The sequence below is a fragment of the Boleophthalmus pectinirostris genome, unplaced genomic scaffold (genome assembly GCF_026225935.1).
Source record: "Boleophthalmus pectinirostris isolate CB_2022bp ecotype Guang Dong unplaced genomic scaffold, ASM2622593v1 HiC_scaffold_7, whole genome shotgun sequence".
NCBI classification, from domain to species: domain Eukaryota; kingdom Metazoa; phylum Chordata; class Actinopteri; order Gobiiformes; family Gobiidae; genus Boleophthalmus; species Boleophthalmus pectinirostris.
The window spans coordinates 40,125,911-40,139,826 of NW_026571473.1; the positions used below are offsets into that span (position 1 = coordinate 40,125,911).

Below are 13,916 nucleotides of genomic sequence, written 5' to 3' on the forward strand. Positions count from 1 at the left end.
AAACACTCCGACTGTTCACTATAATGCGCCATGATTTCAGCAATCAACAGCTAAACCGCGTCTCTACAGCTTTCTCTTTCCAAAATCTTAAAAACAGTTTGATTTTATAGAAACTGGAAGCTTAAAAAAAGTGAATAATTAAGTGCTGAATCTGCAGTTTTTGCATCATCGTCTTTTTAGCAAACCCAACCTCTCTGCGTCGTCCATTTTCTCAAATTAACTTAAAGTGCATATGACAGGTTAGAGTACTTTTTCATTTGAACACAGTTAATGCAAATATATATTTTATATATTAAGATTTTACAAAAAACGGGCAGCAGATGTGACATAAGTAAAGGTAATTATAACTTTTACCGAGCAAACTTAATGTAAACAAAAGCCAAAATCTCTCTAAATTACGTAATAATTGTGACCAGATTCATACAAATAACTGACAACACCTTTATTTTGTTAAATAAATCGTAAATCTGTCAAAAAATAAAAATAAATCTGTGTGTGTGAATTGACCCTGCAGTTTTTTTTTATATGAATTTTGAGTGTTGATGACAAAGGCAGGTGGATTTTGTTTTTTAAGTCAGAGCTACTTCATGTTTTAAAGATGCAAAAAAAAAAACAAGGCACTCACTGGTTAAAATAAAATACCTTTATTAATTTACGGCATGTGTCAATGGACAATTTACAAAGTCCCGACACGTTTCAGCCTATGGCCTTTCTGATTCTGAGTGAACCATGTGCGTTAAACACAGGAAACTCACCAACAGGACTCAATCCATGTGTCATTCGTTCATTCATTTTTCAATATAAAACCAAAAATAAAAAAAATAAAAACAACAGTTTTCTTTATTATTTGTCTCCAAAACCAAACTGAAAAAATGGATAACGGCCGTCTCCTGTTTATGTGACTTCCGTGACTGTGATGCTGGACTTTTGCGCTGCATATGGACTGAACCAGGACTGATCCAGGTCCGGGACCAGACCGGGACCAGACCGAGACTGAGCCCAGACCGGGACCAGAGCGGGACTGAGACCTAGACCAGACTGGGACCAGACCGAGACCAGACTGGGACCAGACCGAGACTGAGCCCAGACCGGGACCAGAGCAGGACTGAGACCCAGACCAGACTGGGACCAGACCGAGACCAGACCGGGACCAGACCGGGACCAGACAGGGATTGAGACCCAGACCAGACCGGAGGCTCAGTGCCCACGGCAGGGCCGGAGCTCGAGGCTGAGGCTCAGACCCTGTGGAGGCTCAAAGTCAAAACTCGGAGTCCACTCTGGTCCCGCTCTGGTCCTGGTCTGGTCCTGGTCTGGTCCCGGTCTGGTCCCAGACCTGGATCAGTCCTGGTTCAGTCCGTATGCAGTGCAAAAGTCCAGTATCGCAGTCACGGAAGTCACGTAAACGGGAAACGGTCGTTATCCGTTTTTTCCATTCTTCATTTAAACACAAAATCAAAAACTGAAAAAAAACAAATCATTATCTGTTTTTTCATTTTGGTTTTGGAGACAAATAACGAAGAAAACTGTTGTTTTTTTCACTTTCTTATTTTTGGTTTTATATTGAAAAACGAATGAACGAATGACACACGGATTGGGACTGCTCCACCTGGAAGAGATTCAGCTGTGGACACGACCTGAGACACACCACAAGAGGGCAGTGTTAGACCCGTGGGAGACAATAGAATATATAAACACTAATGTTAACTCCAGGGGGTCCCATGGTTGTAACACTGCCCTCTTGTAGCGTGTCTCAGGTCATGTCCACAGGTGAATCTCTTCTTCTTCCAGGTGGAGCAGTTCTGTTGGTGGTTTTCCTGTGTTTAACTCACATGGTTCAGTCAGAATTCGGTTTGTCCCCTGAGGAATTAAGACATGCCGTAAATTAATAAAGGTATTTTATTTTAACCGGTGAGTGCCTTGGGTTTTTTTGCATCTTTAAATTGACTTCCCTTCCCCAAAGAGCAACAATGAGTTTTATCTACTTTGTATTTTCCTCTTGACCTCGCTCCTTTTGAAATGTTTTTATACTACTTTCTGTTTTTTTTTTCCCACAAACTGCCACTTAACTTATGTGAAATTATGATAAATTTAAAACACAGTTACTCTTCACCAAACCAAGTCAGAATATGAAAATCTGAAAACCTGTCATATGCACTTTAATATGTTTTTAAATGTCTGAACGCTATGCATTTGTTCCTCTAATGTATTCACATTTTATACATGCATTTAATCTGGATCTGACTTGGATCGTCGTCTCTTCATTCAGAAACAAATAATTCTCTAAAATCTACAAAAATGTGTCTACAGGTTAAATAGCTCATGAGCTAGTCATATAATCTGCCACATCTCGGTGAAAAACATATTTAGGTATTTTCTTAAAGCTGAACTAGAATCTTTCACAAACATATCTACATCCATGGAACTTTTGGAGTTACAGCACGGTTTTGTTGTGTTCTTCAGCGCCTGTAATTCAACAAAAGCGAGATAAATATGTTTAATGCTGTACTGAGAAATATTCCAAGCAAAAATAATAACATCTTCATGGAAACAAGGACATGGCAGACCCCAGAAACCAGAAAAGTCACATAGTGGTGGTAGAAAGATGTTCATTGTTCTGAAAGACTTTAAATGTGACTTTTTACCTGGACTCATATCACACTCACACTGTTCACTGTCTGAATGTCACGAAATGTTCAATATCGTCTCGTACGCTGGAATTCATCCTTGTTCAATCTGAGGGATCAGTATGTTTCAGAAATGTTCCCAAAGTTGTTTAAAATAAAAGTTTGTTTACAAAGTTTGACCTGTCTGTGCTCAAACTCACAGCCTAAACAATATTATAAATGTCACTAATCAACACTGTTTTATAATCAACATTTACTTAAAGTTTTACGTGTTTACTCTCTGATACATGGACAGGCCGTTCTGAAGACTTGAGGCAGCACGAGGAGCTGCAGGTCCTTTGGTTTTGGGAGTGAACGTTCAGCTTAGGCAAAAAAAGCTGTCAAACTGGTCACATAACATTATAACATTATATATAGTAATAACAGCCTGTAGCGTAAACTGCTTGTCAAAAATGACCGTTCAGTATTTTTCTAAACTGTACTGGGCCCATATTTAATGAAAGGCCTCTACAATATTTATATTTTGATTAATACATATTTTCACACATATACACATACAGGTACAGAGACAGATACATATTCCATAATCATCAAATTGTATTTACCGTATTTTTCAGATTATAAAGCACACCGGATTTTAAGGCGCATTAAACAAAACAAACGGACGACACTTGAGACTTGAGACTTTTTTATTTCCTACAAGGACGACTCAAATATACATTGAGTAATAATGTGTTTAATGCAGCTTTGCGCACATTTGTTTACATTTTACAGAATTAAAACTTAAAACCACATGGCTCATTTGCATAAACTATAAGTGATAAAAAAAAGAGCTTGCTCTTTGATGTGGTTCAGCTTCTGTCAGACTAAAGATACGACTCAGTGGAATATGTGTGAAAATCTGTTTGAAGTTAGTAAACACAACCAGAATTAATACATAAGGCGCACTGTCTATTTTTGAGAAAATTAAGTGATTTTAAGTGCAGTTTATAATCCAAAAAATACAGTACTGCAATTTTTCAGATCAGACCTGGGCCTTGTCGAGCTCCGGGCCACATTTGGCTCTTTGTTCAACTCTGACTGGCCTGTTTAATCTCATTTGAAATTACAAAATAAACATATTTTATCATTTTACCTCATGCACAGACTAACTCTGTGTTGCTTGTATTTTAAAAGACTTTTTTTGTAAGATGACCTCGCTTTTTCATTGTTTAGTCATAAGATAAACTCTTCCCAGTCTGAGCATCTCGTCAAAGCAATATGATTAAGGAGAAAAATAATAATAATTAAAGCCGCAAGCGGCGTCGAACGGCCCTCGCCCAACCCACGCCACGCCCGCAATCACAGCGCACCGCAAACGGCGCATCCCTCAAACGCCGTGCCCGCAAACGCCGTACCAGCAAAGTCGCACTCGCAAAAGGAAAAATGACATAGTGCGCCATTAAATGTTCTTTGCACCCCCTGCTGGCCAACCATGAAAAATGCCCATGTCAGTAATATAAGTTTTTGCTTCTAGGCATTATTCGAATTTAATTCCCAAATTTGGTGCAGATCTGATAATGTTGAGGTTTCATGTCTATGGTAGGGGGCGCTATAGTGTTTTTTCATATGTTTTATAGTGTATTATATTCAGACTGAGATCACACATTAGTGATTCAAATTTCAGCACGATCGGACTAAGTCTGTGCGAACAGGAGCAAATAATGTCACCTTGAAATTCGGCGAAATTTTTACCGAAATTTGCGGCTTCGTCGCACGTAAACCGTGACAGTTATCAAAAAAAATCAGCTAACTTTAGATGTTCCACTTCTGTAGATGATGTACGGTGATTTTCAGGCCTGTGGGTGAAGCGCCTTCAGAGGAGTTCGTTCAAACGCAACGCCAGCGAAAACGCGGACTGAAATTTCAATCCAAGATGGCCGCCTTCTGGTTTGTCAGGGGGCGTGGCCATAATAATATTTTTTGTTTGTCTTCACATGATGAATGTGTGTACCGAATTTCGTGGCTCTATGACAAAGATGACGGGGACGTCTCCCATAGGCGCCAAATTTTTGAGTCTTTGCGCCCCTGCTGGCCAACAGTGAAAATGGTATCATGTCCATAATATAATTTTTTGCTCGTAATCATGGATAGAATTTAATTCCCAAATTTGGTGCAGATCCGACAATGTTGACGTTTCATGTCTATGGTAGGGGGCGCTATAGTGTTCACTTTTCATATGTTTTATAGTGTATTATATTCAGACTGAGATCACACATTAGTGATTCAAATTTCAGCACAATCGGACTAAGTACTGTGTGAACAGGAACAAATAATGTCACCTTGAATTTAGGCGAAATTTTTACCGAAATTTGCGGCTTCGCCGCACGTAAACCGTGACAGTTATCAAAAAAAATCAGCTAACTTTAGATGTTCCACTTGTCTAGATGATGTACGGTGATTTTCAGGCCTGTGGGTGAAGCGCCTTCAGAGGAGTTCGTTCAAACGCAATGACAGCGAAAACGCGGACTCAAACTTCAATCCAAGATGGCCGCCTTCTGGTTTGTCAGGGGGCGTGGCCATAATAATATTTTTTGTTTGTCTTCACATGATGAATGTGTGTACCGAATTTCGTGGCTCTACGACAAAGTTGACCGGGACGTCTCCCATAGACGCCAAAATTTTGAGTTTTCCAGGTGGCGCTGTGTCGCCATTTTTTTATGCCCGTGCACGAAACCTATATTTTATCGAATTTTTCGCCACTTCTGAATATTGTGCCGGGGCGACCGTGGACAATGTTGCATGTCGTCTTGTCGCATTCGGACATGCACACGTCCCTTCCCATTCGCTCCGCTGAGCGGAAGCAATAGGCCCTACGCCCTGTCGGGGCTCGGGCCTAATAATAAATATAGCCGCAAGCGGCAATGATCGGCCCTCGCTCGAGCCTATGCCACGCCCATGCCACGCCGCACCCTGGCCACGTTGAGCTCTGCACATGCCGTGCCCCACGAATGCACCTAACTCATTGATCTAAATTCTAAATTAACACTAACCCCTAAACCTACGTGAACTCCTAACTAGGGATGGGCATTTGATGAAATTTTCTTAATCGATCGTCGGAAGAATTAACGATCGATTATCGATTAATCATTAACGTTTTTATATTAAAATGATCATCATTATTTTTACTATCTACACTAATCTGCATAAATAAATTCAACTTTACGACATATAAACCGTAACCACTCTAGAGCCACATCAGCTTTGAGATTTTAATGTGTTTAATTCAGTTTTGCGCAACTCTCACAGAAACGAAACTTAAAACCACATCGCTAATTTGCATAAACTCAGCAAAGATAAAACTACAGCTCTTGTGTCGCTGATGCGGTCAATTTCTGTCGGATTAAAAGACATGATTCAGTGGAATACAGGTTAGTGTGACCAGATTTGCGTTTGTCAAAACCAGTATAGTCATTCCACAGAAAAAAAAATATAAAAATCCAACCAAAATCAATGGATCTGTGATGATTTCTTTACCATCAACAGGCCCAGAACCTCAATAGAATGTTAGGCTCCTCTCAACATTCCATAAGACACACTGGATATTTAACATGGTTGTTAATGTCCACATTATTAAACATCATGGTCCTTCGCTCCACCTTGTTCACGAATTTAAAAAGTCAATGCCAAAGTGAAAGTCTCCAACTGTTCACCAAGAAACACCTTCCATTGCAAAGAGACCAAGACGTGATGTTGCTGTAAAACCACAAGAACAAGAAAGTGCAGCTCAGTCTGTTTGTCTTCTGTATCTCTCACTTAACAAATGGGATTTGACTTTGATGTCGCTCCACATACAAAATGTTCTCTGCAAACTCAGGATGAGTTAGGAAGTCAAAGGTTTCCTTTTTGGTTCTTCCTGTGGATCAATCCTGCCCATCGCCTTCACCTTTCTCTATTTTTCAATTCCGTTATGAAGGGAAACAGTTTGAACGGAGGTTTGAGTCACACACATCTGATTCACTTTTGCATTTATGGAGTTCGCAAACAAATTTCGTGAGTCGTTTTCCACTGTTAGGATCCAACAACCACACAATTAATGATATCTGAATCACAAAACTAAAATATGACAATATCAGAACCAGAAACAAAAGTGATATGGTTCAAAAGACTAGAAAAGATCGACTTTGTCAATAGACGCATCCCACTGGGAAAACAAACATGGAGGTTTGATGCTCACTTTTTTGGAAAATCCTTCCCAGTGTGAATTGCACAATGACCAGAAGTCTGAGATTCTTGATGCATCTATAGGACGCCCAACAAAAACTTTGGCGTAGCCAAACCAAATTTGGTACAAAGATGCACCATGAGAATAGAGACAAAAAAGTATATTAACAGGAAGTCGGCCATATTGGACTGATCGCGCTACTCGGCGCCAAAGGCGCATTTTCTTGTCCTCATATTTGAACGAACTCGTCCTAAGGCGTTTGACCCAGACTCACTAGAATCATTCTGTTTCATCTAGACGAGTGAGACATTAAAAGTTGTTTAAAGCTTTTTAAAACAGTGTTGCTGTGGCAACGGTGCAAATTTCGGGTTCGTTTTTGCAGCTCATCATTAAACTTCAACGCGTGATAATTCGCACAAACTTTGGCCAAGTTCACTCAAACTTTAACTGTTGGTGGACACCCCAACTCTGAACAGATGTATATAAGAAAATCTCAACTGGACACAATAGCGCCCCCTAGGGAGATTGTATGGAACAATAAAATTTTACTTTGTCGTAGGCATGTAAAATTTGGTACACACATTCGTGGCCTGGTCTTAATGAAAAAAGTCAGTGACGCCCACACTCCATCTCCCATCGTGTTGCCATGGCAACTGGCCAAAAATCTATCTTCACCAAGGGGACGTCCCAGTCAAAGTTTTTCTTTGATGTCCTCAAACCAAATTTAGTACACAGATGGAATAGGAACAATAAAGTATATTGTGACCATGCTCTCTCCCAAACCGAAAGTCCACCATCTTGGATTAAAAAAAAAATAAAAAAATCAACACATACAGAAATTAAGAAAAATAGTAGGGTTCGGGTTAGGTTAGGGGTAAGGTTAGGCTAGGGTTAGGGCTATGGTTAGGAGTAGGGATGGGCATGATTAACGATTAATCGATAATTGATCATTAAGAATTTCATCGATTACGTTAATTTTAAGCGACAAACCGAATGTAGGTTGCTGTGCGTAGCGTCACCAAACAGGTGTGTACATGTGTCTCTGCATCAGAAGGAGCGAGACACAAACAGTCGGTCAGTCTGCAGCGTACTGAAGCACAAATGCGTATTTGTGATTTGTACAAGAAATTCCACACTTTCCGTTGCGTTGGGACAAGTGTGAGTCCATGTGCACAGTGTATAAAGCAGCACATATGTTTCTGTGTCCAGTGGGAAAAAGCTTTACCAGGTGAGAGTCGCTCAATGTGGATGACGAGTCCCCGCCCCCCTCCCCCTGTACGGTGTCCTGGTTTTGACAAACGCAAATCTGGTCACACTAACCTGTATTCACCTGAATCATGTCTTTTAATCCGACAGAAATTGACCGCATCAGCGACACAAGAGCTGTAGTTTTATCTTTGCTGAGTTTATGCAAATTAGCGATGTGGTTTTAAGTTTCGTTTCTGTGAGAGTTGCGCAAAACTGAATTAACCCTCCCGCTCTCCTAGTGGGTCAAACAGACCCAAAATTGTGTTTTTTCAACAATGTACTAATACTACTACTACTACTAAATAATATATATATATATATATATATATATATATATATATATATGAATAATTTTACAACTTGTAACAGTTTTGCAGTACCAACAATATGCACTTTTGATCATTATTATGCATAATAATAATAATAATTATAATAATTATTACATCGTAAATCAAAAGACAGTATTAGATTTATGTGTCTGAAGTCAAGAAAAGGTATGTGTCAGAAGTGGGATTCGAACCCACGCCTCCAGTCGGAGACCAGAAGTCCCGTTTCTACGGAAGGAAGGAGATTATCCTTGAGTCTGGCGCCTTAGACCACTCGGCCATCCTCATTGCGATCGCGGTTGTGTTCAGACGCTGTTTATCGCCAAAGACGCAGCGGAAACCAGCGGGATACAGCCTAACTTCTATTTTCTGTTCAATGCTTAAATGTTTTAATTTAATTTCATACAAACAAACGGAGCATTTTCTTTTAGCTGTAAAATTCATAGGAAGTAGCCTTAAAAGTGGACATGCGTAGATAAGGCGCATTACTGCCACCTACAGGACAAACACTGGGTTGACCAGGCAGGATCATACGCTGATTATTCATTCACTGGTTTGTTGTTGTTGTTGTTGTTGTTGTTGTTGTTTTTCTTTATGAAATTACGGTTTTGGTGTAGTTAAAAATTAAAGTGAACTCCTAAATTAGGGAAAGAAGTTATAACAACAACATTTGAATGGTTTGATCACACTGCTTTCATCAATCTCCTCGATAAACCTTTTACCCAATTTTATTACGGCAAATATAGTCAAGTAGATACAAAATAAATAAAAAGTAATAGCATGCAAAAGTTTAGCCCATGTTTACTCCAGGTTGAGTCCTGGTTTAGCCCATGTTTAGCCCATGTATTATTATTATTATTATTATTATTATTATTAGTAGTAGTAGTAGTAGTAGTAGTAGTAGTAGTAGTAGTAGTAGTAGTAGTAGTAGTAGTAGTAGTAGTAGTAGTAGTAGTAGTAATAATAATATCATTATTATTACAATATACTGGACTGATCTGAAGGATAGCACAAGGGTTAATGTTATGTTCTGCTGTCTTTTAATAAAAAAAAAATAAAATAATAAAAAATAATAATAATAAATAAAAATAATAAAAAAAAGAACCCAAGAAGTTAAAGACTGAGGGGAGAGGGATGTTCCGGAGGTTTTGGTCATGTTTTTGACGTCGTGTTCGTAGGAAAGGCTCTGATCGAAGATGATGATGCCAAGATTACGGATGTTGAGTTAGGGGAAGTTCGATTAGAGCCGGGACTTTATGCAGTTTGCGAGGGTGGAGAGTCACGGATTTGGCGGACAGGTCGAGGCAGGTCAGGGGAGGAGATAATCGAGAACTGGGACGAGGCAGTTAGATGGAGGGAAGGTGGGGGAAGGCGATGAGGCCGAAGAGGTTGAGAACGCGGCTGTAGACGTTGTTAATTTTGTTTTTGAAGAACGAGAGGAAGGAGTTGTATTTTTCTGGAGGCTCTGCGCACAAACCCTCACTGTACTTCAGACTGAACTCAGGCCACGTTTACATGACGAGGGTCTGAACAGAAGGCGCAAAAGTGGAGTCACGTCTTCATTTTTTATTCTGCGTTCAGATGAGCATTTTAAGGAGGAAATCTGCGTGCAAACAATGATGCAAAAGTGTGTGGAAGTCGATTGGGTTCGTGCCAGGTCTCTGTGTACTGTAAACGTGTACAGGACCTGAGCAGATCTGACCAGAGTTTTGCATCTTGGGCAGTGTAAACAGAAGAGAGTATTTCACTTTTCCACTCTGGAGGGGGGTTTCAGATTTTTGTGTTTTTAAGACCAAAAATGCTGTCACTGTCTAAACGAAAGGCACTTCTGATAAAATATTTAGTTTTGTGTATTTTTACCGGTGAGTGTTCTCGTGTAAACAGGCCCTAAAACGCCGACAATGTCTGTGAATCTTTAAAACTGAAATAACCAAACCTGCAGCACTAATGACAAGTGTGTGATATCAAACACTCTGCAGTAAAGAGTCGAACACTGGGATATTGTATTTTTCTGTTGTAATATTAGTTTGTAGAAGTGGTGGAGTAACACAGAGGTTTTCAACAGGTGAGACCCGTCTCCCCTGGGGGGCGCCAGAGAGACAGAAAGAAAAAAATAACGTGTGCACATCTGCAGCAGGACAGATATCGGTGATTATGCATTTGAGTGTCACCTGTGAAATTATGTCGTCATGACAACCTGGTCAGAGATTGGAGCATCAGATTTAATGCCTCTAAACCAGGACTAAACCAGGACTGAACTCAGGACTAAACCAGGACTAAAATCAGGACTAAACCAGGACTAAAATCAGGACTAAACCAGGATTAAAACCAGGACTAAAACCAGGATTAAACTCAGGACTAAACCAGGACTGAACTCAGGACTAAACCAGGATTAAAATCAGGACTAAAACCAGAACTAAAACCAGGACTAAAATCAGGACTAAACTAGGATTAAAATCAGGATTAAACTCAGGACTAAACCAGGACTAAAATCAGGACTAAACCAGGATTAAAATCAGGACTAAACTAGGACTAAAATCAGGACTAAACCAGGATTAAAAACAGGACTAAAATCAAGACTAAACCAGGATTAAATCAAGACTGAACCAGGATTAAAATCAGGACTAAACCAGGATTAAAATCAGGACTAAACCAGGATTAAAATCAGGACTAAACCAGGACTGAACTCAGGACTAAACCAGGACTAAAATCAAGACTAAACCAGGATTAAATCAAGACTGAACCAGGATTAAAATCAGGACGAAACCAGGATTAAAATCAGGACTAAACCAGGACTGAACTCAGGACTAATCCAGGATTAAAAACAGGACTAAAATCAAGACTGAACCAGGATTAAAATCAGGACTAAACCAGGATTAAACTCAGGACTAAACCAGGATTAAAATCAGGACTAAACTAGGACTAAAATCAGGACTAAACTAGGACTAAAACCCGGACTAAACCCTGCTGCGCGAGGGGCTCTTCTGTCTTTCCCTGCTCTATTCTCACATTCACCCAGTTTGAAAACTGCTGGGTAAATATGTATTTATGTATTTTATAAAATGAAATTTATGACGTTACAAATTAGTGTGTTATTCGTGTGTGTGTGTCTTATTGCTGACTATAATTGTACTGTAAAATTAATTTCTGTGAATCAAACATCTCTATTTTTTATGAGCTTCATGTCTTTGTCTCTTCAAATAAAGATAAAACTATCTACTTCCTGTGTAAAATGATCTCTGTGGTTTATCAGGAAGCACAAAGTCTGGAGGAGGACTGACGGTTTCCTCCCCGTTTTTAAACTAATTCCCTACACGTTCTTCTGTGGTCATCTCGAACACGTCAGATACGTCTGCGTACGTCAGTTGCGCTGGAGGTAAATTCGATAGAAGTTACACACAGGTTCAAAGAGTAATAGTAAGTAATGCGTTATAAAAGTAATGAATTACTGTTTTTGCTGTAATGCATGTGCAATGTGGCGTAACAGGGAAAGAAGTGGTAATATTTTACTTTGTACAAATGTGAGTATCGCGCGTCACAAAGCTTTTTTAACCTGGATTGAAGCGGTGGGTTTTTCTTCAGACAAATTCGCTAAAATCACGGCGACATCAGCAGCGATGAAACGCCGGAGATGCGCCCGTGTAGACCGTCAGGTGACCACGAGAGAAAAGACCGACACGGACGCCACGCTCCACGGGACGAACCACAGCTGACGCCCGAACGCCTTCCAAGTTCTACTCCAAGATTAGTCCTGGTTTAGACCTGGTTCAGCTCTGGTTTAGTCCTGGTTCAGTCCTGGTTTAGTTCTGGTTCAGTCTGGGTTCAGTTCTGGTTCAGTCCTGGTTTAGTTCTGGTTTAGTTCTGGTTTAGTCCTGGTTTAGTCCTGGTTTAGTTCTGGTTTAGTCCTGGTTTAGTTCTGGTTTAGTCCTGGTTTAGTTCTGGTTTAGTTCTGGTTTAATTCTGGTTCAGTCCTGGTTCAGTCCTGGTTTAGTTCTGGTTTAGTCCTGGTTCAGTCCTGGTTGAGTTCTGGTTTAGTCCTGGTTCAGTCCTGGTTTAGTTCTGGTTTAGTTCTGGTTTAGTCCTGGTTTAGTTCTGGTTTAGTTCTGGTTTAGTCCTGGTTTAGTTCTGGTTTAGTTCTGGTTTAGTCCTGGTTTAGTTCTGGTTTAGTTCTGGTTTAGTTCTGGTTTAGTTCTGGTTTAATTCTGGTTCAGTCCTGGTTCAGTCCTGGTTTAGTTCTGGTTTAGTCCTGGTTGAGTTCTGGTTTAGTCCTGGTTCAGTCCTGGTTTAGTTCTGGTTTAGTTCTGGTTTAGTCCTGGTTTAGTTCTGGTTTAGTTCTGGTTTAGTCCTGGTTTAGTTCTGGTTTAATTCTGGTTCAGTCCTGGTTCAGTCCTGGTTTAGTCCTGGTTTAGTTCTGGTTTAGTCCTGGTTTAGTTCTGGTTTAGTCCTGTTTAGTCTGGTTTAGTCCTGGTTTTAGTTCTGGTTTAGTCCTGGTTTAGTCTGGTTCAGTCCTGGTTTAGTCTGGTTTAGTTCTGGTTTAGTTCCTGGTTTAGTTCTGGTTTAGTTCTGGTTTAGTTCTGGTTTCAGTCCTGGTTTAGTCCTGGTTCAGTCCTGGTTAGTCCTGGTTTAGTCCTGGTTTAGTTCTGGTTTAGTTCCTGGTTTAGTCCTGGTTTAGTCCTGGTTTAGTTCTGGTTCAGTCCTGGTTTAGTTCTGGTTTAGTTCTGGTTTCAGTCCTGGTTTAGTTCTGGTTCAGTCCTGGTTTAGTTCTGGTTCAGTCCTGGTTTAGTCCTGGTTCAGTCCATATAAGGTGCAAAAGTTCAGCATCTTCACAGTTATTTTTGTTGTATTTTAAACACAGTAATATTGTAATGTAACTAATGACTTTGAAATGACAGAAACACATCATAAATAAATAAAACCTCAAACAGATTTACTTGCCCAACAGTGGTGAACGAGCACATAACTTACCTACAACTTATGGGCCACGATTGCACCACAGATAAGCACACGATGAGACATTTTTAATATGCTCAAAACGACGACCTCGCTGTTTGTCGCCGTATGCCAGTGTGCATCGCTGGATAAATCGTCCAGATGTGACAGGGCCGTAAAATGCAGTGCGCTGGAGCTGTGCTGGACATCAGTGACTAAAAAGTGTTAAAAAGTGCACAGTATCTTATAGGCGAGTTTGAGCTGACGTCATTGTTATTAAAAACCCGCGTTGCTGCTGGGAAATATTTTGGTCAGAGGCAAGAAACACGGTAGCGTCAAACACAGTGCGTAACCTCGTGTATTTCTCCCTGATAATGGTAAACTCCTGCTGCATTATCGGACGCACAAATAGAAGCACGGAAGAAGGAAAATGTCTTTTTCGTATTCTGAGTGAAAAGAACCGCTAACGGTGAATTAAACGACTTTCAAACATCCGCAGAGCAAACGTAGAAGATCCTAACAAACCGTGGACTCCAACAAGTTCAACAACACATCCAGACTCTTGGAGGTTTTCATCTTTTCTGC

At 40.2% G+C, this 13,916-nt stretch overlaps 1 non-coding gene across 1 annotated transcript; it reads right to left on the reverse strand.

The window, feature by feature from the left end:
- Positions 1-8,575: 8,575 nt before the first annotated feature.
- On the reverse strand, positions 8,576-8,690 carry trnal-caa (transfer RNA leucine (anticodon CAA)). Its single transcript has 2 exons — positions 8,653-8,690; positions 8,576-8,621 (listed from the first exon to the last, which is right to left on the reverse strand). It is a non-coding gene; the product is annotated as a tRNA-Leu (tRNA).
- Between the last annotated feature and the right edge of the window lie 5,226 nt (positions 8,691-13,916).